The 27,238-nt window shown below is 49.1% G+C and overlaps 1 long non-coding RNA gene across 15 annotated transcripts; it reads left to right on the top strand.

Annotated features, from left to right (window-relative positions):
- Positions 1-1,896: 1,896 nt before the first annotated feature.
- Positions 1,897-26,217, top strand: LOC112580295. 15 transcript variants are annotated; one of them, XR_006640145.1, is made up of 7 exons: positions 1,897-2,817; positions 3,241-6,058; positions 6,482-15,791; positions 21,441-21,535; positions 23,861-23,903; positions 24,542-24,603; positions 25,553-26,217. It is a non-coding gene; the product is annotated as an uncharacterized LOC112580295 (long non-coding RNA). The 15 variants fall into 15 exon arrangements; XR_006640150.1 differs by lacking the exon at positions 1,897-2,817 and having other exon boundaries at positions 2,884-6,058; positions 6,482-7,678; positions 8,103-15,791; XR_006640152.1 differs by lacking the exon at positions 1,897-2,817 and having other exon boundaries at positions 2,884-6,058; positions 6,482-10,924; positions 11,348-15,791.
- The last annotated feature ends 1,021 nt before the right edge of the window (positions 26,218-27,238 follow it).

Here is a 27,238-nt window from a genome sequence, read left to right as displayed (position 1 = left end):
GATCGTCTTCCTTGAGACGCGACAAGGACGTCAAGTATCCCTCACCAAATCGTTGCCAAGTCGTTCCAAATGCCGTTTAAAACCGGATTTGCCCGTATTGCTTCATCACGTTCTTTCTTAAAGCAACACGACATCTGGGTGCAACGGAAACGAGAAACCAGTTTCTCGTAGCACCAGCAATCTTTCCTGTCAAACACTTCAAACTAGGTTTCACTGCACGCAGACAAACCAGTTCAATAAACTCCTTTAACACGTCTTGGTAGGGTGATTCATTTGGCAGAAAGAGCATCATCTTACCCTCGAGATAAGTCCACACAAGGTGCCTTAGACAAGCACAGGAGGAGGTCTTGCCATAAGGAAGTCAGTTCTGGCTCTCTCGGCAAAACATAATGAATATCGCCTTGCTTTCGGTCAGGCGGTGGCTGCGACTTAATTCGCAGGGGTGCCTGAGCGTCTCTGCAGAGAGGCCACGGTCACTACAGACAGAAGCTGAAAGTCGTTCACCGCTCTCGTAGTGAGGAGAGGCCCCGCACAGGGTACAGGCACCTAGGGAAAGCCGCAGATTTTAAAGCCCTGTGGAAGTTTGAGGGAGCGTGTCAAAGCCTGAGCTGAGATCTGGTGGTTTGCAGACGAAAAAAAGGGCTCCAGGAAGTGGGGAGTGGGGGGGGGGAGCCAAGCCAGCTGCTGGCATATCCCTTTTTCAATAAGCCGAGTGTGTTTGGAGCTCTGGAGGCAGTCTCTGAGAAGCCGGGGCCCGGGACCGTGGGACTATGAGCTACGTGTGTGTGAGAATCAAATATGGGGGTACTTGTGTCTCGAGAGGGCTGAGAAAGCTTGCTAGGGGTAGTGTCATTGCACCCGAATCCTTGGGCGCGTTGGGGCCATCAGAAGCCGTGCAGAGACTCCAGATGGCGGGAGACACAGTTCCCGAAGCTCCTTGAGTGCAGGCGTCTCTGAGGGCGCTGACGGGACTGTCTGTTGACTCTAATGTGGAAGGAAGATGTGTACATGAGCAGTGTGTTGCCTCAGAACCCCAGGAAAGGACCAGAAGGTGTGAGACGTCTGTGTCCTTAGCACATGAAACGGGCTTCCACTGCATCTCCTTGAAGGCGGATGTCGTCCTGAAACCTCACACTGCTGCCCAAAGAAGTGTGGTGGGTGCGGCTGCTCCGCTCTCAAACAAGTAGACTGGCCAGGTTGGTGGAAAGAAGGAAAGTTTGCTTTATTTCAGACGCCGGCGGGCCGGGGGGAGGATGCTGGACACCTGTCCAAAGGCCGACTGACCGCTCCCCCACCCAAAGCCTTCCTGGCAACCAGTGGGGCAAGAGCTTTTCCAGACAGAAGTGCGAGGGGGCTGCTATATGCTGAAACAGCACCATCAGCTGCTATATTTTCTCAAGAAAATACAGGAAAAGAACATTACTTAAGACGTGTTGCCTGACTAAACAAGGTTAAAACTATCTACTTGCTATTGAGTACTTTTGCACAGGGGCTGTCCCTCCTGACGTATAACTAAATTTGTCAGCACAAACTGGATGGGGAAGCTACAGGGGGAAAGGCACACACAAAACAGGTGTAGAAGTCATGCCGTTTTCAAATCCTTTCAATTCTCGTTCATAGTTCAGCTGATCGTCTTCCTTGAGACGCGACAAGGACGTCAAGTATCCCTCACCAAATCGTTGCCAAGTCGTTCCAAATGCCGTTTAAACCGGATTTGTCCGTATTGCTTCATCACGTTCTTTCTTAAAGCAACACGACATCTTGGGTGCAACGGAAACGAGAAACCAGTTTCTCGTAGCACCAGCAATCTTTCCTGTCAAACACTTCAAACTAGGTTTCATTGCACGCAGACAAACCAGTTCAATAAACTCCTTTAACACGTCTTGGTAGGGATGATTCATTTGGCAGAAAGCGCATCATCTTACCCTCGAGATAAGTCCACACAAGGTGCCTTAGACAACACAGGAGGAGGTCTTCCATAAGGAAGTCATTCTGGCTCTCTCGGAAAACATAATGAAGATCACCTTGCTTTCGGTCAGGCGGTGGCTGCGACTTAATTCGCAGGGGTGCCTGAGCGTCTCTGCAGAGAGGCCAGGGTCACTACAGACAGAAGCTGAAAGTCGTTCACCACTCTTGTAGTGAGGAGAGGCCCCGCACAGGGTACAGGCACCTAGGAAAGCCGCAGATTTTACAGCCCTGTGGAAGTTTGAGGGAGCGTGTCAAAGCCTGAGCTGAGATCTGGTGGTTTGCAGACGAAAAAAGGGCTCCAGGAAGTGGGGAGTGGGGTGGGGAGCCAAGCAAGCTGCTGGCATATCCCCTTTTCAATAAGCTGTGCGTGTTTGGAGCTCTGAAGGCAGTCTCTGAGAAGCCGGGGACCGGGACCATGGGACTATGAGCTACATGTGTGTGAGAATCAAATATGGGGGTACTTGTGTCTCGAGAGGGCTGAGAAAGCTTGCTAGGGGTAGTGTCATTGCACCCGAATCCTTGGGCGCGTTGTGGCCATCAGAAGCCGTGCAGAGACTCCAGATGGCGGGAGACACAGTTCCCGAAGCTCCTTGAGTGCAGGCGTCTCTGAGGGCGCTGACGGGACTGTCTGTTGACTCTAATGTGGAAGGAAGATGTGTACATGAGCAGTGTGTTGCCTCAGAACCCCAGGAAAGGACCAGAAGGTGTGAGACGTCTGTGTCCTTAGCACATGAAACGGGCTTCCACTGCATCTCCTTGAAGGCGGATGTCGTCCTGAAACCTCACACTGCTGCCCAAAGAAGTGTGGTGGGTGCGGCTGCTCCGCTCTCAAACAAGTAGACCGGCCAGGTTGGTGGAAAGAAGGAAAGTTTGCTTTATTTCAGACGCCGGCAGGCCGGGGGGAGGATGCTGGACACCTGTCCAAAGGCCGACTGACCGCTCCCCCATCAAAGCCTTCCTGGCAACCACTGGGGCAAGAGCTTTTCCAGACAGAAGTGCGCAGGGGCTGCTATATGCTGAAACAGCACCGTCAGCTGCTATATTTTCTCAAGAAAATACAGGAAAAGAACATTACTTAAGACTTGTTGCCTGACTAAACAAGGTTAAAACTATCTACTTGCTATTGAGTACTTTTGCACAGGGGCTGTCCCTCCTGACGTGTAACTAAATTTGTCAGCACAAACTGGATGGGGAAGCTACAGGGGGAAACGCACACACAAAACAGGTGTAGAAGTCATGCCGTGTTCAAATCCTTTCAATTCTCGTTCATAGTTCAGCTGATCGTCTTCCTTGAGACGCGACAAGGACGTCAAGTATCCCTCACCAAATCGTTGCCAAGTCGTTCCAAATGCCGTTTAAACCGGATTTGCCCGTATTGCTTCATCACGTTCTTTCTTAAAGCAACACGACATCTTGGGTGCAACGGAAACGAGAAACCAGTTTCTCGTAGCACCAGCAATCTTTCCTGTCAAACACTTCAAACTAGGTTTCACTGCACGCAGACAAACCAGTTCAATAAACTCCTTTAACACGTCTTGGTAGGGTGATTCATTTGGCAGAAAGAGCATCATCTTACCCTCGAGATAAGTCCACACAAGGTGCCTTAGACAACACAGGAGGAGGTCTTCCATAAGGAAGTCATTCTGGCTCTCTCGCAAAACATAATGAATATCGCCTTGCTTTCGGTCAGGCGGTGGCTGCGACTTAATTCGCAGGGGTGCCTGAGCGTCTCTGCAGAGAGGCCACGGTCACTACAGACAGAAGCTGAAAGTCGTTCACCGCTCTCGTAGTGAGGAGAGGCCCCGCACAGGGTGCAGGCACCCAGGGAAAGCCGCAGATTTTAAAGCCCTGTGGAAGTTTGAGGGAGCGTGTCAAAGCCTGAGCTGAGATCTGGTGGTTTGCAGACGAAAAAAGGGCTCCAGGAAGTGAGGAGTGGGGTGGGGAGCCAAGCCAGCTGCTGGCATATCCCTTTTTCAATAAGCCGAGTGTGTTTGGAGCTCTGGAGGCAGTCTCTGAGAAGCCGGGGCCCGGGACCGTGGGACTATGAGCTACGTGTGTGTGAGAATCAAATATGGGGGTACTTGTGTCTCGAGAGGGCTGAGAAAGCTTGCTAGGGGTAGTGTCATTGCACCCGAATCCTTGGGCGCGTTGTGGCCATCAGAAGCCGTGCAGAGACTCCAGATGGCGGGAGACACAGTTCCCGAAGCTCCTTGAGTGCAGGCGTCTCTGAGGGCGCTGACGGGACTGTCTGTTGACTCTAATGTGGAAGGAAGATGTGTACATGAGCAGTGTGTTGCCTCAGAACCCCAGGAAAGGACCAGAAGGTGTGAGACGTCTGTGTCCTTAGCACATGAAACGGGCTTCCACTGCATCTCCTTGAAGGCGGATGTCGTCCTGAAACCTCACACTGCTGCCCAAAGAAGTGTGGTGGGTGCGGCTGCTCCGCTCTCAAACAAGTAGACCGGCCAGGTTGGTGGAAAGAAGGAAAGTTTGCTTTATTTCAGACGCCGGCGGGCCGGGGGGAGGATGCTGGACACCTGTCCAAAGGCCGACTGATGGCTCCGCCACCAAAAGCCTTCCTGGCAACCAGTGGGGCAAGAGCTTTTCCAGACAGAAGTGCGAGGGGGCTGCTATATGCTGAAACAGCACCATCAGCTGCTATATTTTCTCAAGAAAATACAGGAAAAGAACATTACTTAAGACTTGTTGCCTGACTAAACAAGGTTAAAACTATCTACTTGCTATTGAGTACATTTGCACAGGGGCTGTCCCTCCTGACATGTAACTAAATTTGTCAGCACAAACTGGATGGGGAAGCTACAGGGGGAAACGCACACACAAAACAGGTGTAGAAGTCATGCCGTTTTCAAATCCTTTCAATTCTCGTTCATAGTTCAGCTGATCGTCTTCCTTGAGACGCGACAAGGACGTCAAGTATCCCTCACCAAATCGTTGCCAAGTCGTTCCAAATGCCGTTTAAACCGGATTTGTCCGTATTGCTTCATCACGTTCTTTCTTAAAGCAACACGACATCTTGGGTGCAACGGAAACGAGAAACCAGTTTCTCGTAGCACCAGCAATCTTTCCTGTCAAACACTTCAAACTAGGTTTCATTGCACGCAGACAAACCAGTTCAATAAACTCCTTTAACACGTCTTGGTAGGATGATTCATTTGGCAGAAAGCGCATCATCTTACCCTCGAGATAAGTCCACACAAGGTGCCTTAGACAACACAGGAGGAGGTCTTCCATAAGGAAGTCATTCTGGCTCTCTCGGAAAACATAATGAAGATCACCTTGCTTTCGGTCAGGCGGTGGCTGCGACTTAATTCGCAGGGGTGCCTGAGCGTCTCTGCAGAGAGGCCAGGGTCACTACAGACAGAAGCTGAAAGTCGTTCACCACTCTTGTAGTGAGGAGAGGCCCCGCACAGGGTACAGGCACCTAAGGAAAGCCGCAGATTTTACAGCCCTGTGGAAGTTTGAGGGAGCGTGTCAAAGCCTGAGCTGAGATCTGGTGGTTTGCAGACGAAAAAAGGGCTCCAGGAAGTGGGGAGTGGGGTGGGGAGCCAAGCAAGCTGCTGGCATATCCCCTTTTCAATAAGCTGTGCGTGTTTGGAGCTCTGAAGGCAGTCTCTGAGAAGCCGGGGACCGGGACCATGGGACTATGAGCTACGTGTGTGTGAGAATCAAATATGGGGGTACTTGTGTCTCGAGAGGGCTGAGAAAGCTTGCTAGGGGTAGTGTCATTGCACCCGAATCCTTGGGCGCGTTGTGGCCATCAGAAGCCGTGCAGAGACTCCAGATGGCGGGAGACACAGTTCCCGAAGCTCCTTGAGTGCAGGCGTCTCTGAGGGCGCTGACGGGACTGTCTGTTGACTCTAATGTGGAAGGAAGATGTGTACATGAGCAGTGTGTTGCCTCAGAACCCCAGGAAAGGACCAGAAGGTGTGAGACGTCTGTGTCCTTAGCACATGAAACGGGCTTCCACTGCATCTCCTTGAAGGCGGATGTCGTCCTGAAACCTCACACTGCTGCCCAAAGAAGTGTGGTGGGTGCGGCTGCTCCGCTCTCAAACAAGTAGACCGGCCAGGTTGGTGGAAAGAAGGAAAGTTTGCTTTATTTCAGACGCCGGCTGGCCGGGGGGAGGATGCTGGACACCTGTCCAAAGGCCGACTGACCGCTCCCCCATCAAAGCCTTCCTGGCAACCACTGGGGCAAGAGCTTTTCCAGACAGAAGTGCGAGGGGGCTGCTATATGCTGAAACAGCACCGTCAGCTGCTATATTTTCTCAAGAAAATACAGGAAAAGAACATTACTTAAGACTTGTTGCCTGACTAAACAAGGTTAAAACTATCTACTTGCTATTGAGTACTTTTGCACAGGGGCTGTCCCTCCTGACGTGTAACTAAATTTGTCAGCACAAACTGGATGGGGAAGCTACAGGGGGAAACGCACACACAAAACAGGTGTAGAAGTCATGCCGTGTTCAAATCCTTTCAATTCTCGTTCATAGTTCAGCTGATCGTCTTCCTTGAGACGCGACAAGGACGTCAAGTATCCCTCACCAAATCGTTGCCAAGTCGTTCCAAATGCCGTTTAAACCGGATTTGCCCGTATTGCTTCATCACGTTCTTTCTTAAAGCAACACGACATCTTGGGTGCAACGGAAACGAGAAACCAGTTTCTCGTAGCACCAGCAATCTTTCCTGTCAAACACTTCAAACTAGGTTTCACTGCACGCAGACAAACCAGTTCAATAAACTCCTTTAACACGTCTTGGTAGGGTGATTCATTTGGCAGAAAGAGCATCATCTTACCCTCGAGATAAGTCCACACAAGGTGCCTTAGACAACACAGGAGGAGGTCTTCCATAAGGAAGTCATTCTGGCTCTCTCGCAAAACATAATGAATATCGCCTTGCTTTCGGTCAGGCGGTGGCTGCGACTTAATTCGCAGGGGTGCCTGAGCGTCTCTGCAGAGAGGCCACGGTCACTACAGACAGAAGCTGAAAGTCGTTCACCGCTCTCGTAGTGAGGAGAGGCCCCGCACAGGGTACAGGCACCTAGGGAAAGCCGCAGATTTTAAAGCCCTGTGGAAGTTTGAGGGAGCGTGTCAAAGCCTGAGCTGAGATCTGGTGGTTTGCAGACGAAAAAAGGGCTCCAGGAAGTGAGGAGTGGGGTGGGGAGCCAAGCCAGCTGCTGGCATATCCCTTTTTCAATAAGCCGAGTGTGTTTGGAGCTCTGGAGGCAGTCTCTGAGAAGCCGGGGCCCGGGACCGTGGGACTATGAGCTACGTGTGTGTGAGAATCAAATATGGGGGTACTTGTGTCTCGAGAGGGCTGAGAAAGCTTGCTAGGGGTAGTGTCATTGCACCCGAATCCTTGGGCGCGTTGGGGCCATCAGAAGCCGTGCAGAGACTCCAGATGGCGGGAGACACAGTTCCCGAAGCTCCTTGAGTGCAGGCGTCTCTGAGGGCGCTGACGGGACTGTCTGTTGACTCTAATGTGGAAGGAAGATGTGTACATGAGCAGTGTGTTGCCTCAGAACCCCAGGAAAGGACCAGAAGGTGTGAGACGTCTGTGTCCTTAGCACATGAAACGGGCTTCCACTGCATCTCCTTGAAGGCGGATGTCGTCCTGAAACCTCACACTGCTGCCCAAAGAAGTGTGGTGGGTGCGGCTGCTCCGCTCTCAAACAAGTAGACCGGCCAGGTTGGTGGAAAGAAGGAAAGTTTGCTTTATTTCAGACGCCGGCGGGCCGGGGGGAGGATGCTGGACACCTGTCCAAAGGCCGACTGATGGCTCCCCCACCCAAAGCCTTCCTGGCAACCAGTGGGGCAAGAGCTTTTCCAGACAGAAGTGCGCAGGGGCTGCTATATGCTGAAACAGCACCATCAGCTGCTATATTTTCTCAAGAAAATACAGGAAAAGAACATTACTTAAGACTTGTTGCCTGACTAAACAAGGTTAAAACTATCTACTTGCTATTGAGTACATTTGCACAGGGGCTGTCCCTCCTGACGTGTAACTAAATTTGTCAGCACAAACTGGATGGGGAAGCTACAGGGGGAAACGCACACACAAAACAGGTGTAGAAGTCATGCCGTTTTCAAATCCTTTCAATTCTCGTTCATAGTTCAGCTGATCGTCTTCCTTGAGACGCGACAAGGACGTCAAGTATCCCTCACCAAATCGTTGCCAAGTCGTTCCAAATGCCGTTTAAACCGGATTTGTCCGTATTGCTTCATCACGTTCTTTCTTAAAGCAACACGACATCTTGGGTGCAACGGAAACGAGAAACCAGTTTCTCGTAGCACCAGCAATCTTTCCTGTCAAACAGTTCAAACTAGGTTTCACTGCACGCAGACAAACCAGTTCAATAAACTCCTTTAACACGTCTTGGTAGGGTGATTCATTTGGCAGAAAGAGCATCATCTTACCCTCGAGATAAGTCCACACAAGGTGCCTTAGACAGCACAGGAGGAGGTCTTGCATAAAGGAAGTCGTTCTGGCTCTCTCGGAAAACATAATGAATATCGCCTTGCTTTCGGTCAGGCGTTGGCTGCGACTTAATTCGCAGGGGTGCCTGAGCGTCTCTGCAGAGAGGCCCGGGTCACTACAGACAGAAGCTGAAAGTCGTTCACCGCTCTCGTAGTGAGGAGAGGCCCCGCACAGGGTGCAGGCACCCAGGGAAAGCCGCAGGTTTTAAAGCCCTGTGGAAGTTTGAGGGGGCGTGTCAAAGCCTGAGCTGAGATCTGGTGGTTTGCAGACAAAAAAAGGGCTCCAGGAAGTGGGGAGTTGGGGGGGGGGGAGCCAAGCCAGCTGCTGGCATATCACTTTTTCCATAAGCCGAGTGTGTTTGGAGCTCTGGAGGCATTCTCTGAGAAGCCGGGGACCGGGACCGTGGGACTATGAGCTACATGTGTGTGAGAATCAAATATGGGGGTACTTGTGTCTCGAGAGGGCTGAGAAAGCTTGCTAGGGGTAGTGTCATTGCACCCGAATCCTTGGGCGCGTTGGGGCCATCAGAAGCCGTGCAGAGACTCCAGATGGCGGGAGACACAGTTCCCGAAGCTCCTTGAGTGCAGACATCTCTGAGGGCGCTGACGGGACTGTCTGTTGACTCTAATGTGGAAGGAAGATGTGTACATGAGCAGTGTGTTGCCTCAGAACCCCAGGAAAGGACCAGAAGGTGTGAGACGTCTGTGTCCTTAGCACATGAAACGGGCTTCCACTGCATCTCCTTGAAGGCGGATGTCGTCCTGAAACCTCACACTGCTGCCCAAAGAAGTGTGGTGGGTGCGGCTGCTCCGCTCTCAAACAAGTAGACTGGCCAGGTTGGTGGAAAGAAGGAAAGTTTGCTTTATTTCAGACGCCGGCGGGCCGGGGGGAGGATGCTGGACACCTGTCCAAAGGCCGACTGACCGCTCCCCCACCCAAAGCCTTCCTGGCAACCAGTGGGGCAAGAGCTTTTCCAGACAGAAGTGCGAGGGGGCTGCTATATGCTGAAACAGCACCATCAGCTGCTATATTTTCTCAAGAAAATACAGGAAAAGAACATTACTTAAGACGTGTTGCCTGACTAAACAAGGTTAAAACTATCTACTTGCTATTGAGTACTTTTGCACAGGGGCTGTCCCTCCTGACGTATAACTAAATTTGTCAGCACAAACTGGATGGGGAAGCTACAGGGGGAAACACACACACAAAACAGGTGTAGAAGTCATGCCGTTTTCAAATCCTTTCAATTCTCGTTCATAGTTCAGCTGATCGGCTTCCTTGAGACGCGACAAGGACGTCAAGTATCCCTCACCAAATCGTTGCCAAGTCGTTCCAAATGCCGTTTAAACCGGATTTGTCCGTATTGCTTCATCACGTTCTTTCTTAAAGCAACACGACATCTTGGGTGCAACGGAAACGAGAAACCAGTTTCTCGTAGCACCAGCAATCTTTCCTGTCAAACACTTCAAACTAGGTTTCATTGCACGCAGACAAACCAGTTCAATAAACTCCTTTAACACGTCTTGGTAGGATGATTCATTTGGCAGAAAGCGCATCATCTTACCCTCGAGATAAGTCCACACAAGGTGCCTTAGACAACACAGGAGGAGGTCTTCCATAAGGAAGTCATTCTGGCTCTCTCGGAAAACATAATGAAGATCACCTTGCTTTCGGTCAGGCGGTGGCTGCGACTTAATTCGCAGGGGTGCCTGAGCGTCTCTGCAGAGAGGCCAGGGTCACTACAGACAGAAGCTGAAAGTCGTTCACCACTCTTGTAGTGAGGAGAGGCCCCGCACAGGGTACAGGCACCTAAGGAAAGCCGCAGATTTTACAGCCCTGTGGAAGTTTGAGGGAGCGTGTCAAAGCCTGAGCTGAGATCTGGTGGTTTGCAGACGAAAAAAGGGCTCCAGGAAGTGGGGAGTGGGGTGGGGAGCCAAGCAAGCTGCTGGCATATCCCCTTTTCAATAAGCTGTGCGTGTTTGGAGCTCTGAAGGCAGTCTCTGAGAAGCCGGGGACCGGGACCATGGGACTATGAGCTACGTGTGTGTGAGAATCAAATATGGGGGTACTTGTGTCTCGAGAGGGCTGAGAAAGCTTGCTAGGGGTAGTGTCATTGCACCCGAATCCTTGGGCGCGTTGTGGCCATCAGAAGCCGTGCAGAGACTCCAGATGGCGGGAGACACAGTTCCCGAAGCTCCTTGAGTGCAGGCGTCTCTGAGGGCGCTGACGGGACTGTCTGTTGACTCTAATGTGGAAGGAAGATGTGTACATGAGCAGTGTGTTGCCTCAGAACCCCAGGAAAGGACCAGAAGGTGTGAGATGTCTGTGTCCTTAGCACATGAAACGGGCTTCCACTGCATCTCCTTGAAGGCGGATGTCGTCCTGAAACCTCACACTGCTGCCCAAAGAAGTGTGGTGGGTGCGGCTGCTCCGCTCTCAAACAAGTAGACCGGCCAGGTTGGTGGAAAGAAGGAAAGTTTGCTTTATTTCAGACGCCGGCGGGCCGGGGGGAGGATGCTGGACACCTGTCCAAAGGCCGACTGACCGCTCCCCCATCAAAGCCTTCCTGGCAACCACTGGGGCAAGAGCTTTTCCAGACAGAAGTGCGCAGGGGCTGCTATATGCTGAAACAGCACCGTCAGCTGCTATATTTTCTCAAGAAAATACAGGAAAAGAACATTACTTAAGACTTGTTGCCTGACTAAACAAGGTTAAAACTATCTACTTGCTATTGAGTACTTTTGCACAGGGGCTGTCCCTCCTGACGTGTAACTAAATTTGTCAGCACAAACTGGATGGGGAAGCTACAGGGGGAAACGCACACACAAAACAGGTGTAGAAGTCATGCCGTTTTCAAATCCTTTCAATTCTCGTTCATAGTTCAGCTGATCGTCTTCCTTGAGACGCGACAAGGACGTCAAGTATCCCTCACCAAATCGTTGCCAAGTCGTTCCAAATGCCGTTTAAACCGGATTTGCCCGTATTGCTTCATCACGTTCTTTCTTAAAGCAACACGACATCTTGGGTGCAACGGAAACGAGAAACCAGTTTCTCGTAGCACCAGCAATCTTTCCTGTCAAACACTTCAAACTAGGTTTCACTGCACGCAGACAAACCAGTTCAATAAACTCCTTTAACACGTCTTGGTAGGGTGATTCATTTGGCAGAAAGAGCATCATCTTACCCTCGAGATAAGTCCACACAAGGTGCCTTAGACAACACAGGAGGAGGTCTTCCATAAGGAAGTCATTCTGGCTCTCTCGCAAAACATAATGAATATCGCCTTGCTTTCGGTCAGGCGGTGGCTGCGACTTAATTCGCAGGGGTGCCTGAGCGTCTCTGCAGAGAGGCCACGGTCACTACAGACAGAAGCTGAAAGTCGTTCACCGCTCTCGTAGTGAGGAGAGGCCCCGCACAGGGTACAGGCACCTAGGGAAAGCCGCAGATTTTAAAGCCCTGTGGAAGTTTGAGGGAGCGTGTCAAAGCCTGAGCTGAGATCTGGTGGTTTGCAGACGAAAAAAGGGCTCCAGGAAGTGAGGAGTGGGGTGGGGAGCCAAGCCAGCTGCTGGCATATCCCTTTTTCAATAAGCCGAGTGTGTTTGGAGCTCTGGAGGCAGTCTCTGAGAAGCCGGGGCCCGGGACCGTGGGACTATGAGCTACGTGTGTGTGAGAATCAAATATGGGGGTACTTGTGTCTCGAGAGGGCTGAGAAAGCTTGCTAGGGGTAGTGTCATTGCACCCGAATCCTTGGGCGCGTTGGGGCCATCAGAAGCCGTGCAGAGACTCCAGATGGCGGGAGACACAGTTCCCGAAGCTCCTTGAGTGCAGGCGTCTCTGAGGGCGCTGACGGGACTGTCTGTTGACTCTAATGTGGAAGGAAGATGTGTACATGAGCAGTGTGTTGCCTCAGAACCCCAGGAAAGGACCAGAAGGTGTGAGACGTCTGTGTCCTTAGCACATGAAACGGGCTTCCACTGCATCTCCTTGAAGGCGGATGTCGTCCTGAAACCTCACACTGCTGCCCAAAGAAGTGTGGTGGGTGCGGCTGCTCCGCTCTCAAACAAGTAGACCGGCCAGGTTGGTGGAAAGAAGGAAAGTTTGCTTTATTTCAGACGCCGGCGGGCCGGGGGGAGGATGCTGGACACCTGTCCAAAGGCCGACTGATGGCTCCCCCACCCAAAGCCTTCCTGGCAACCAGTGGGGCAAGAGCTTTTCCAGACAGAAGTGCGCAGGGGCTGCTATATGCTGAAACAGCACCATCAGCTGCTATATTTTCTCAAGAAAATACAGGAAAAGAACATTACTTAAGACTTGTTGCCTGACTAAACAAGGTTAAAACTATCTACTTGCTATTGAGTACATTTGCACAGGGGCTGTCCCTCCTGACGTGTAACTAAATTTGTCAGCACAAACTGGATGGGGAAGCTACAGGGGGAAACGCACACACAAAACAGGTGTAGAAGTCATGCCGTTTTCAAATCCTTTCAATTCTCGTTCATAGTTCAGCTGATCGTCTTCCTTGAGACGCGACAAGGACGTCAAGTATCCCTCACCAAATCGTTGCCAAGTCGTTCCAAATGCCGTTTAAACCGGATTTGTCCGTATTGCTTCATCACGTTCTTTCTTAAAGCAACACGACATCTTGGGTGCAACGGAAACGAGAAACCAGTTTCTCGTAGCACCAGCAATCTTTCCTGTCAAACAGTTCAAACTAGGTTTCACTGCACGCAGACAAACCAGTTCAATAAACTCCTTTAACACGTCTTGGTAGGGTGATTCATTTGGCAGAAAGAGCATCATCTTACCCTCGAGATAAGTCCACACAAGGTGCCTTAGACAGCACAGGAGGAGGTCTTGCATAAAGGAAGTCGTTCTGGCTCTCTCGGAAAACATAATGAATATCGCCTTGCTTTCGGTCAGGCGTTGGCTGCGACTTAATTCGCAGGGGTGCCTGAGCGTCTCTGCAGAGAGGCCCGGGTCACTACAGACAGAAGCTGAAAGTCGTTCACCGCTCTCGTAGTGAGGAGAGGCCCCGCACAGGGTGCAGGCACCCAGGGAAAGCCGCAGGTTTTAAAGCCCTGTGGAAGTTTGAGGGGGCGTGTCAAAGCCTGAGCTGAGATCTGGTGGTTTGCAGACAAAAAAAGGGCTCCAGGAAGTGGGGAGTGGGGGGGGGGGGGAGCCAAGCCAGCTGCTGGCATATCACTTTTTCCATAAGCCGAGTGTGTTTGGAGCTCTGGAGGCATTCTCTGAGAAGCCGGGGACCGGGACCGTGGGACTATGAGCTACATGTGTGTGAGAATCAAATATGGGGGTACTTGTGTCTCGAGAGGGCTGAGAAAGCTTGCTAGGGGTAGTGTCATTGCACCCGAATCCTTGGGCGCGTTGGGGCCATCAGAAGCCGTGCAGAGACTCCAGATGGCGGGAGACACAGTTCCCGAAGCTCCTTGAGTGCAGACATCTCTGAGGGCGCTGACGGGACTGTCTGTTGACTCTAATGTGGAAGGAAGATGTGTACATGAGCAGTGTGTTGCCTCAGAACCCCAGGAAAGGACCAGAAGGTGTGAGACGTCTGTGTCCTTAGCACATGAAACGGGCTTCCACTGCATCTCCTTGAAGGCGGATGTCGTCCTGAAACCTCACACTGCTGCCCAAAGAAGTGTGGTGGGTGCGGCTGCTCCGCTCTCAAACAAGTAGACTGGCCAGGTTGGTGGAAAGAAGGAAAGTTTGCTTTATTTCAGACGCCGGCGGGCCGGGGGGAGGATGCTGGACACCTGTCCAAAGGCCGACTGACCGCTCCCCCACCCAAAGCCTTCCTGGCAACCAGTGGGGCAAGAGCTTTTCCAGACAGAAGTGCGAGGGGGCTGCTATATGCTGAAACAGCACCATCAGCTGCTATATTTTCTCAAGAAAATACAGGAAAAGAACATTACTTAAGACGTGTTGCCTGACTAAACAAGGTTAAAACTATCTACTTGCTATTGAGTACTTTTGCACAGGGGCTGTCCCTCCTGACGTATAACTAAATTTGTCAGCACAAACTGGATGGGGAAGCTACAGGGGGAAACACACACACAAAACAGGTGTAGAAGTCATGCCGTTTTCAAATCCTTTCAATTCTCGTTCATAGTTCAGCTGATCGGCTTCCTTGAGACGCGACAAGGACGTCAAGTATCCCTCACCAAATCGTTGCCAAGTCGTTCCAAATGCCGTTTAAACCGGATTTGTCCGTATTGCTTCATCACGTTCTTTCTTAAAGCAACACGACATCTTGGGTGCAACGGAAACGAGAAACCAGTTTCTCGTAGCACCAGCAATCTTTCCTGTCAAACACTTCAAACTAGGTTTCATTGCACGCAGACAAACCAGTTCAATAAACTCCTTTAACACGTCTTGGTAGGATGATTCATTTGGCAGAAAGCGCATCATCTTACCCTCGAGATAAGTCCACACAAGGTGCCTTAGACAACACAGGAGGAGGTCTTCCATAAGGAAGTCATTCTGGCTCTCTCGGAAAACATAATGAAGATCACCTTGCTTTCGGTCAGGCGGTGGCTGCGACTTAATTCGCAGGGGTGCCTGAGCGTCTCTGCAGAGAGGCCAGGGTCACTACAGACAGAAGCTGAAAGTCGTTCACCACTCTTGTAGTGAGGAGAGGCCCCGCACAGGGTACAGGCACCTAAGGAAAGCCGCAGATTTTACAGCCCTGTGGAAGTTTGAGGGAGCGTGTCAAAGCCTGAGCTGAGATCTGGTGGTTTGCAGACGAAAAAAGGGCTCCAGGAAGTGGGGAGTGGGGTGGGGAGCCAAGCAAGCTGCTGGCATATCCCCTTTTCAATAAGCTGTGCGTGTTTGGAGCTCTGAAGGCAGTCTCTGAGAAGCCGGGGACCGGGACCGTGCTACTATGAGCTACGTGTGTGTGAGAATCAAATATGGGGGTACTTGTGTCTCAAGAAGGCTGAGAAAGCTTGCTAGGCGTAGTGTCATTGCACCCGAATCCTTGGGCGCGTTGTGGCCATCAGAAGCCGTGCAGAGACTCCAGATGGCGGGAGACACAGTTCCCGAAGCTCCTTGAGTGCAGGCGTCTCTGAGGGCGCTGACGGGACTGTCTGTTGACTCTAATGTGGAAAGAAGATGTGTACATGAGCAGTGTGTTGCCTCAGAACCCCAGGAAAGGACCAGAAGGTGTGAGACATCTGTGTCCTTAGCACATGAAACGGGCTTCCACTGCATCTCCTTGAAGGCGGATGTCGTCCTGAAACCTCACACTGCTGCCCAAAGAAGTGTGGTGGGTGCGGCTGCTCCGCTCTCAAACAAGTAGACCGGCCAGGTTGGTGGAAAGAAGGAAAGTTTGCTTTATTTCAGACGCCGGCTGGCTGGGGGGAGGATGCTGGACACCTGTCCAAAGGCCGACTGACCGCTCCCCCACCCAAAGCCTTCCTGGCAACCAGTGGGGCAAGAGCTTTTCCAGACAGAAGTGCGAGGGGGCTGCTATATGCTGAAACAGCACCGTCAGCTGCTATATTTTCTCAAGAAAATACAGGAAAAGAACATTACTTAAGACTTGTTGCCTGACTAAACAAGGTTAAAACTATCTACTTGCTATTGAGTTCTTTGTACATCGACTGTCCCTCCCAACATGTAACAGTTTTTCAACATAAATTGCATTCCCAAGGAAAACAGTGGCAGCTTATAGCCTGGGTTCAGTCTGGCCATCATGCAGTTAACATCTCCACGTGTTCCTTTGGTATCTATAACGTGGCTCACAGGCTATAGCTCAGAATATTATCTATAGCCCTTCAGAAACAGCTAAATATCCTTGACTATGCTTAATGACTACGTTATTATTAGTCTCTTTTGACTCCACCTTTGCTTTCCCATCTCTCACTTCTTTGATTGCAGTCATTCTTTGACTAAAGTTTTCCTCAGATAGAAGTAAGGCAGGCACATGGCGGGGCATGGGGCGCAAGGACCATAGGGTTCTGCTCCTGTTTCAATACCTGTGCTCCTGGAGAAAGGGGGATGCCGCTAAAACATTGTGTGCCCAGAGGGTGTGCAATGGAGATGCCGAGCCCTTGTGGTACCTGTGGGAAGCCTGGAAAGGGGGAATTGTGTCCCTTTGGGAGTGCAGGCTGTCTTAGATGAGAGACTGTTGACACAGGCACTGAAGAAAAGAAAATATGTGCCAGTTGTTGATTGAACAGAATCAGTGGTTTTGACAGTATTGGATATTGGGTCTGGGGGCTCTAATCGATGAAGCCGCAGTATTATTAGTAGTCATCCAGTATGGAATGCCCTAAATTTTCCCCCAAATTTTAGGCCAGGCAAGGTTCGGGTCTTAAACAGAGAAATGGGGATAATCATGCCTTTAGTAATTAGGGTTTTACAGAATTTTCATCTTTTAAGACTATGTTTTCATTTACTTTGGAGCACATTAACTGTTTTAACTCAGAGGGAGCGGTCTCTAGGATGCTGTTTTATGAAACCAATTCACAATCACAAGAAAATTGGTTTAATTTTAATGTATGTTACAGTGTCTCTGCCCATAAGGGATATTTTAAAACAATGGCTAGTATGACTGGAAATTTAGGCCAGGCATCAGTTACAGTGAAACATTATATTCTTCTATTTTATATGTAGATGGGCTTCCCTGGTGGCTCAGATGGTAAATTACCTGCCTGCAATGCAGTAGATGGGGTTCCATCCCTGGGTTGGGAAGATCCCTGGAGAAGGGAATGGCCACCCACTCCAGTGTTCTTCCCTTGAGAATTCCATGGACAAAGGAGCCTGGACGGCTACAGTCCATGAAGTTGCAGAGAGTCGGACACAACTGAGCAACCAACACTTTAATTTTTCATATGTAGTTACCTGCATTGCCAGCAGATTCTTAACCACTTAGTCCACTAGGGAATCCCCAGATGTCTTTTTATCCAAAATATTTCTGCAAACACTTTTCTGCAAACACTTGGACACACAAAACTCCTCATATATACTATTCATTAAGACAGGATCACACCTGGTTATGATGTGGCTCTGACTTCTGGGCTTTTATTTGTAAAAGCATGAGGCAAAGCAAACATCAGGGGCTCTTACTGGTCAAGAATGAGTGAGTGGATGTGGCGGGGGCCAAGCTTGCAGTCAACGCTGATGACAGCTATTCTCTCCAGGGTCGGGTGCTCTGAAGTCACAACCCCTACAACTTTCAGAGCATTTAGTGCAGCGAGAGCCGCTTCAGTTGTGTCCAACTCTTGGCAACCCCATGGACTGTAGCCCCCCAGGGTCCTCTGTCCATGGAATTCTCCAGGCAAGAATACTGGAGTGGGTTGCCATTCCCTTCACCCTGGCCCAGGGATTGCATTTCAGGCAGATACTGTATCATGCGAGCCAGTGAATTTAAAGTATGTCTAAATGGCTCAGCCTTGGGGAAGATGAATAGTCTCTGAAGAGCAGGGCTGCAGGCACTGACATTGGGCTCATTTAAATCTGGGCACATAGAACCTAGAATCCAGGAGGTTCCAGATGACCTCTGTGCTCATGAGGCTCCCTGTTATTCAGAGCTGTGGCTGATTCCCTCTGGGTAGATTCTGGGGAGAAAGGGCTTGTCTCTGATGAGGCTGGTGTCCCTTCCCATGTCCTCAGCGTCCCCTTTCTCACCTACAGCTTCCTAGTCTCTGTCTCCAATCCCTGCCCACAGTATGCCCTCCTGGGGTCCATGTTGAAGCTCCCCTAGTCTCGGTCTAGTCTTTCCCATCCCGCCTATCATATTGTCTAGGACTTCGACAGCCCTCCTCTGCTTGCTGAGCTCCTGATGAAGCACCTGGGAAAAGGCAGGGCAGAAGTGGGAGCTGTCTGTGGTGCTGGAGTGGATCAGCTCAGAAATCTTCCTAGGAAAGGAGGGCCCCAGGAAGGATTTACAAGGCAGATCACACTTGTGCTCTGTAGTGTTTTCGGTTTCTTCAACAGGACCACCATGCCTGAAAGGGTGAAAACTTCTCCAGCAGGTGTGTTTATTCCATCTGCAGCCCAGATTCTCACCCGAGTGGTCTAACCACAAATGAACATTCCTCACGTCATTTCCTGTTATTGCAATATGTTTTTCCTGTTTTATTTTATTTTTTTGGTGCAGTAGGTCTTTGTTGCTGTGTGGGGGCTCTCTCTCTGCTGTGAGTGGAGGCTACTCTCTAGTTGGAGTACACACACTTCTTGTTGTGGTGGCTTCTCTTGTTGTGGAGCATGGGCTCTAGGCAGGCAGGCTTCAGTAGGTGTGGAGCATGGGCTTAAATGCCCCAAGGCATGTGAAATCTTCCTGGACGAGGGATGGAACCCATGTCCCCTGCATTGGCAGGTGGACCCTTAACCACTGGAACACCAGGGAAGCCCTACATGTATCTTTCTTGTTACATGTAACTCTTCTTCATTTCAATGGCTAGATTGAATCCTACTGCTGTTGTGTAACCACTAAGTTGTGTCTGAATCTTTTGTGACCCCATGGATTGTGACCCATCAGGCTCCATTAGATTTGCTAGGCAAGAATCCTGGAGTGGGTTGCCCTTATCTCCACCAGGAGATCTTTCCAAGCCAGGGATCGAAGCCATGTCTCTTGAATTGGCAGGTGGGTTCTTTACCACTGAGCCACCTGACAAGCCCAGGGGGATCCTGAGGTATACCAAAAAGGGACTCAGAGCCAGGAAAAGCAAGATGATTGGCTAAAGGAAATCCAGAAGAAATGCCCCTTAAAAGTGATCCTACCTACCATGAGGCCCGACTCGCCCACTCTCTCTGAGCCCTCTGGCATGTGTACCCACAAGCACCCTTTCCCTCCTAATAAACACTTGCTTGCTTCACCATTTTCCACCTCTAGGTGGGGATTCACCTCTACATAGATAATGAGTCAGGGTTTGTCACCAGCCATTCACCCTGGTGGTCTAGTGCTTAGGATCCAGTGCTCAACCTCCCACAGCCCAATCTCAGTCTCTGGCCAGGACTGAAACCCTGCTTCAAGTCACTGCAGGCCGAGATCAGTCTCCTGCCTGGTTGTGTGCTGACATCCTTCCCCTGCTGGGCTGAGGATCCAGCCAGGCACAGGGCAGGGGAAGGACCAGATCTGGAGGAGCGAGGGCCAAGGGATCTGATCCCCCCTGGGTCGAGGGCTTGGGGAGGTTTTCAGAGGGCACATTTTGGAGGGGAGCCCTGAGGGGCTCACTGTGGGGAGCAGGGATAGTGCTGTGGCAGAAACCCGGGAGTTCGGAGGCCGGTTCCTAATCTGAGCAGAGTGGCCCTGGTGGTCTTGAGAGAAGCTGGGGGCACACAGGACCCAGACGCCAGTCTTCAGGGACTGAATAGGGTCAGAGCAGAGGGGAGGAGCAGCTCTTGTGAAGTCTTAAGAAAATGCACTGTTGTGTTAGAGGACTTATCAGTGTGAGATGTTTATGACCAAGATTTCAGTTTCCTTATGATTTACACATCCCAACTCTGCCTGCCTAACCAACAAGACTGATTTGAACCTGGAGAGACATTACTAACATGATGATAACAGTGTTCAGGAGACAAAGATTACCAGCTTGCCTTCCTGTATTGGTTTCACCACTGCAGGAACCAGGACAAAATATAGAAAAGGAATATTTGCTGTTAGCAGCAATGCACAAATGTTACCTTCCTGCCCGTGTGCCTATTCGGTGGTTCTTTGCGACCCTTTGGACTCTGGCCCCCCAGGCTCCTATGTCCATGGGGTTTCCCAGGAAAAAATGCTCTAGTGGCATGCCATTTCCTACTCCAGGGGATCTTACCCATCCAGAGACCAGATTCAAGCCCCCTCCATGTCCTGCATTGCAGGCATATTCTTTACCGTTCAACCACCCTGACAACGTGTACACTTCACCCTAAAGAAATAAAGGGCATCTGAACTCTCATGTGGCCTCCTGCCTGTTTCTGTGCCAACTTCCTTCTCCTGGAGGGCTGAGACGCCAGGCAGGGGCAGACCAGGGACGGGCCAGATTGTAACCAAGCAGGACCCACTGAGGCTTTCCCAGAAGAAACTCCCAGTCAAGTCCTCCACCAGCCTTTTATCTGTAGAAAATCTTTCACCAAATAATCCACTGAGGGGCTTCCCTGGTGGTCTGGTGGCTAAGACTCCACCAGTCAAATTCATGGGCTGAAGGTAGTAGGATCCAGGTCGGGGGACAAAGATCCCTCATGCCTTCTGGCGAGGATGGGAGAAAACAAAGAATAAATTTCATCAGAGCAGTGAGAAAATCCTGAAGGGGAAAATGTCAAACAAGACAAAATAATAATACTGAAGCCATCAAACAAAGTCAAGGACTTTTCTTCCTCAAGGTCTCTTGGTAATATTCTGTGCCTTATGTGTGAGCTATTTTGCAGTTACCGAAACCCCCACCAGGCTGAACAAGTGAACTGCTGCCCACAGCAGGTAGACCCCAGACTGGCTGGAACAAGAAGGTTGATGCTGCGGCCTCCCCACTGCCTCAACACCAGCCATGGCTCCATAAACACTAAAGACTCCACATACCCGCTCCAGGCTGGCACTCACGGTCTTGGGGGCACTAGGCCAATGTGGCCCATTTTTCCTAGCAAAGCAGTAAAGCTCTTTCTTTCTACCTCACCCAAACTTCTTTCGTACAGACTTCACTCTGCCTTGGTGTGCAGAAGCTGAATTTGGGTAACAAATTTGGAGTCCCGTGTGGAGTTGGCTTAGGGGTGACCCCCTGGGTGTCCCCTGGCTCCATCACACACTCTAGATTTTTCCTCCACGCAGCCTCTTTCCAGAAGGTTGGAACGCTGGGAAGATTCCTTCAGAGGTCTGATCTCCGAGGACTCAGCTCAAGAAGGCTGATCCCCAGTCATACTCGGTCCACCAAGCGGTCAGTGGGGACACCAACGGGGTAGAGGAGGGATGAGGAAGGGCCGCTCTAGAGGGTGGGGAGGCCACCTTCGCCTCAAGGATGTTCCTGTCTTCCTCCAGCCCATACCAGCTTGAATTTTGCTGCTCCAAGGAATTATTTTGAGGAAGGAGAAAGACAATGTCTGGGACATCGAGACATCTCGACCAGCATCTGGGTGAGTCCCCCGCTGTGTATCCAAGGCTCCTTCAACATGTACATCTGAGGAACATTTGTTTCCATCTGGGAACACTGAGTGCCTGTCTGGTTAGTTTTCATGTTGGAAATCCCACTTGTGAGGTCTAAGGACTAAGGTCATGGACTTGGCAGAAATTGGAAACAGCCACTCTGAGCTTTATGCTTTCTGGTGTCCTTCCCCTCGTATAAGGTTTCCATCAGCTAATGAGATCTGGTTTGAATTTCGCTCATGGGTGTCTGATCAAAAATGGGAAATGCTCCTTTGATTTCCTCTGATAACCTCCTAGGACACATTTTGGATGACTGGTGCAAAATGACCTACACGTTTAAACCTATCAATAAGGACAAAATAGTTTAACACCATGTAGTCACAATATTAGACTTTAGACTTTGGAGAAAATGGTTGAGATGGAACTCCTTTGAAATTTCAGAACTGGTTCTTTTTGCATGTGCAGTTGGAGAGAGATGGCTTGATGACACATTGTAGTTTTCTAGAACACTCACCCTGAGAGAACAAAGATATTCTTAGGAGAAAAGTTGATGTTAAGCTTCACCATGTCGCTAAGTATTAATACAAACACAGCCCACATTGCCTGCGTTTCAGCCTTGGCTTATTTAGAAGAACTGAAACCGAGCCGGGAGACGGGTGGAAGGAGGAAAGAAAAAGAAGCCTTTGACCTCAAGTGCGACTATTTGATGGTTCTCTCTGTTTTTCATCAACTGACAAGTTTAATTGCAGTGCCTGATTCATGAAATGTAAAATGATGATGAAACAGATCTCTGCTCGTGTGTATGTCTCCGTGTGTGTCTTTGTCTTTAGAAAATATTCCTGAGATTAACTTCTAAATGAGCTCTATTCCATTGACTAAAAGTACAATAAGCACTTACAAATGGAGTATTTCTGAGTCACAAAATCTTGGAAATGTTCAGTATTAAGTCTCTGTCTGGCACTGACATCAGTTTAGCTTGTTAACTGTGTCTGATTACTGGAGACACAAGACACCAACATTCTTTCACTGTACTTAGTTCTACTGCTAGTCACTAGGTCATACCTGTGGCAAAAGTCAGCAAGAAAGTTCACTCACACTGATAATTGTCATAAATAACTGAGATAAATGGTATAAAAGCTTTTAGGTAAGCTCTTTAAAAGAATTACACTTTATATTTTGGATGCTCAGGAATTTAAACCATTAGAGTTTTGCTAAATTAAATTCAATGATGAGAATTCATTGAATATTTAAATCAATTTTAGAGAAAACGGTGAAACATTGAGTTCTGAACAAGTCTATGTTTATTTACCTTTTCCTTTTATGAAAAAACACTAAACATTTTTAAATTTATTAAGTACATATCTCCTATGACAAAAGAAAAATTGTGCCCTAAAATATGCATGTCTTATACGTTATAAAATATACTTTTGATAAAAAAAATTAAATTGCCTATTTCTTGATTTTCAGTTTTAAGGGATTTTGCTAATATGATATGATTTAACATCTACTAAAAATACATGGGAATTTCAGCCTCAGCATCAGTCCCTTCAATGAACACCCCGGACTGATCTCCTTTAGGATGGACTGGTTGGATCTCCTTGCAGTCCAAGGGGCTCTCAAGAGTCTCCTCCAACAACACAGTTCAAAAGCATCAATTCTTCAGCACTCAGCTTTCTTCACAGTCTGACTCTCGCATCTGTACATGACCACTGGAAAACCATAGCCTTGACTAGATGGACCTTTGTTGGCAACGTAATGTCTCTGCTTTTTAATATGCTGTCTAGGTTGATCATAACTTTCCTTCCAAGTAGTAAGTGTCTTTTAATTTCATGGCTGCAGTCACTATCTGCAATGATTTTGGAGCCCAAAAACATAAATTCTGACACTGTTTCCACTGGTTCCCCATCTATTTCCCATGAAGTGATGGGACCTGATGCCATGATCTTAGTTTTCTTTTTTAAATCTTATTTTATATAACTTTACAATATTGTATTGGTTTTCTGAATGTTGAGTTTTAAGCCAACTTTTTCACTCTCCTTTTTCACTCTCATCAAGAGGCTTTTTAGTTCCTTTTCACTTTCTGCCATAAGGATGGTGTCATCTGCATATCTGAGGTTATTGATATTTCTCCCGGCAATCTTGATTCCAGCTTCTGCTTCTTCCAGCCCAGCGTTTCTCAGGATGTGACTTTAGCAAGAATTGTGTACATTTCAGGATTGATTAAGATTAAATATAAGTTAATTGAGTAAATGACTTTTATTATTAATAGTAAGCTGCAACAATCCTGGAATTTGGTTTTCTCTCTCTGTTAACAGAACACACTTTTTCTGGAATATGAGCTGCCTTGGAGAACAGATGGTAAGTCTCTTTCTCTAGCTAACTCTGAGTGTTCCAGAGGAACTGTGAGGCATCTCAGAGGGAAATACTAGATTAAGTAGCATCAATGGTATGTTAAACACCATGGGAAGCATTATCAAGTGAATGAGAAGCCTTCTCAGATTATACTGGGATGGATATTATTAACAGAGATTTGCTAAAAAAAATTATGAAATTCCTACGAACCTGGTAGGTCCCAATGTCATAATTAGGACATACCAGGGCATACCAACTTCTGCTACTGAGACATAATTCTGGTTATTGTAACCAAGTTTCTTAACCCATTACATTGTGCTCAGTTGTGTCACTATATCTTTCAGTCTTTAAGTCAGTCACACATAGTTGTTACACTCTGATGGTTTTGCAAAAGGTCTTCATCTCAAAGAAGATTCATAGGAGAGACCATTTTGACGAGCACTGCTGTCTGATCAGTTTCACATTATACCAGGCAACTAACTGGATAAGATATTTTAAAATCCCAGTTAAAAAACCCTGCTGGTATTATAAAAGTGTTTAACAAAAGATGAAATACTGAGTCAACTTGTACATATAGTTTTAAAGTTTATGGGTTTTTTGTTTTTTTTTTGCTCTGAAATATCATTGATCTGTTGGCTTTCTAGATAAAGCCCAGCCCTTCCCCTCAAGCTACTAATGATTGACAGCAATTGAATAAATGCCCTCTGTGAGTAAAACGGAAATATGTTACTTTTCTCTCGCTTGGTTTCTCAGAAGTTAGAGATGCTTAACTCTGAGCAGCCTTATCAGGTAAATAAAAATGACTGCCTCCTGACATTTGCAATAATCTTCATATTTGGGGGCCCTTATGAAGAGAGAAATCCGCAAGCAAAATCAAATGGCAGGATTTGGGCCTGGACTTCCTGAGGTTAGAATGGTGTTGGTTCCTTGTCTTCTGGAATTCAGTCTGAGACTCTCTTTTGTACATATGGTTTTATGATTTACTTATTTAGCATTCTTGGAGGCTGGTCTTTGACGTAGCACACAGGCTCTTCTTTGCTAGTGCGGGCTTTCTCTAGTTGCAACACTAATTGTGAGCGAGACAATTCCAGCTCTAGCCTCACAGCAAGGACCACTGAGACACCGCATAGTTATCACATGGAAACACTCAAAAACTCATCTTGCTTGTTGCCCTCTAAAATAGGAGGACTCTTTGGAAAAATATCACAAATCATTAATCATTATTCTCATTGTAATATGCTTTCATATTTTTCAAATGTTTGTCCAGGGGCTATGACAAGGTGATCAAAGAGAGAAATAATATTTCCTTAACACAAACTGTTGATGCTAACAAAGCTTGGAACTTGAGATTATTTCCAGCTCTTGTGTCCTTTCTTCAAATCAGATAGGTTGACTCCCCTTGGAATTGTAGCCAAGTAGGAACTTATGAGGCCTTCGTAGATCCCCATCCATGTGCACCTGCCTTTCATCTAGGAAAAACAACTTTAGTCAAGAATGTAATTAATCATAGCAGTGAGAAAATACAGAAAGAAAGGAAACTGTCAAAGAAGTCAAAATAATAATATTGTAGCAATTAAACAAACTCATGGACTGTTAGTTCTTCCTCAAGGGCTATCGATAATATTCGGAGCCAGGACCTTTGACCCCTTTTACAGAATCTGAAACCTCTGCCAGATGGAAGAAGTGAACTATGCCGCCCACAAGCAGGAAGACCTGAGACCGGTGGAACCACAAGGGTGATGCTGCTGCTCCCCAAGACCTCATCATGGACCCAACAGAAGAGCGTCCTCAAGTTGATCAGGCTCTGCTCCTTGAACAATATAAGACTCCTCAAACCCCTCCAGGACCAGACACATGGCCTTTCATTTATTTTAATATTTTATTTATTTATCTATTTATTTGGCTGCGTTGGTTCTGATTTGCAGATGCGGGATAGTCCCTACCTCTGGTGGGATCTTGCTTGTAGCGCAAAGACTCATCAGCTGTGGGGCAAGGGCTCAGCTGCTCCTGGACTGTGAGATCTTAGATTCCCCACCAGGGATCGAACCCACGTCCACTGCATTTCAAGGTGGACTCTAAACCACTGGACCCCCAGGGAAGTCCTAGGACACAGTCTTGAGGGCAATTTGCCTGCTTGGTCCCCCCTGTGTGGCTAAGCAGTAAAGCTAGTTTTTCCATTTCACTTAAATCTCTCTCTCAGATGTAATCTGGCCCCAGTACACAGAGGCCCAATTTTGGCAAGGAGATCTGGAGGGAAACCAGGAGCAATTGGAAGAACCGGATCCTGGGGGCAGGAGGGCTGAGGGACCTGAGTCCCAGCCGGGTGGAAGGCTGCGAGGTGCCAAACGGGACATTCCGGAGGGGAGCCCTGAGGAGGCGTCCTGTGGGCAGCAGGGGCGGCGCCCGCACAGACGGGCTCCTGATCTCAGCGGAGGGGCTAGAGGAACCCGGGCGGCCCCTAGAGGAGTCAGGGGCACAGGGCCCAGGCGCCAGTCTTCTAGGGACAGAATAGGGTCAGAACAGAGGGAAGGAGAAGCTCTGTGCACGGAGGACCCCCTGAGTGTGAGGACTGCCCCGGAGGGGAAGTGTGTGGACGACGGTGTGGCCTCCAAGAAGCTCCGTGCTTCCCAAGGCGGGGCCCAGGAGGCTGGCAGTTCCAACAGTGCTGGATGCACCTGAGGCCTCTATTTGCCTCAAGGAGGGAAACTGGGAATGCAGCCCCGTCCCTCCCCCATCAGAGTTATTCCTCACCCTGACTTTCCCCTCCCATCCTTCAGGGCAGTGCCCCTCTCTTCACCCCCTGCCCCCTAAACTCATCGCCCATCCCCAGCTTTTCTAGATTCTTCTGGGCTCTGCACACTCCTAGGCTTGCCCCATCCTCGATTCTCTGCCCCTCCCCGCACTCCAGGTTCTAGATTTCAGACACGCTGGGACCTGGGCTGCAGTGCTTCCACGTGGACACACATCTTGAGCCACAGACAAGAAGGAAAGGAGAAGGGACTAAAAACAACTCTACATACATGAACAGCTGGGGCAAATGATGCACGAGATAAAAAAAGAAAAAAGATCAAAACTCCAGTCACCCCTTTGGAGCTGGAGAACTAAAATGGGGTCCTGGACGTGATGCCTGCACACAGCACACCAGGCCTGTGGGCAGACCTGGCATTCAGCCCTCCCGCCCAATGCTGGACCCAGCCTGCCCTCACCCCATTTAGTGCACCAGATTTCCCATGTGTGCCCCTATACCCCCCCAACCCCCCAGGAGCAAACAAGGGAACTTGTCACTTGTTTGACTCCCTGTTGCACTCAGAGCCCCAATAAAACCTTGTCTGAATTTCCTG

This window comes from Bubalus bubalis, chromosome 18 (assembly GCF_019923935.1).
Source record: "Bubalus bubalis isolate 160015118507 breed Murrah chromosome 18, NDDB_SH_1, whole genome shotgun sequence".
In the NCBI taxonomy this organism is placed as follows: Eukaryota; Metazoa; Chordata; class Mammalia; order Artiodactyla; family Bovidae; genus Bubalus; species Bubalus bubalis.
Note: the sequence above shows the minus strand (reverse complement) of the source record. Positions and strands in the feature narration are given on the sequence as shown.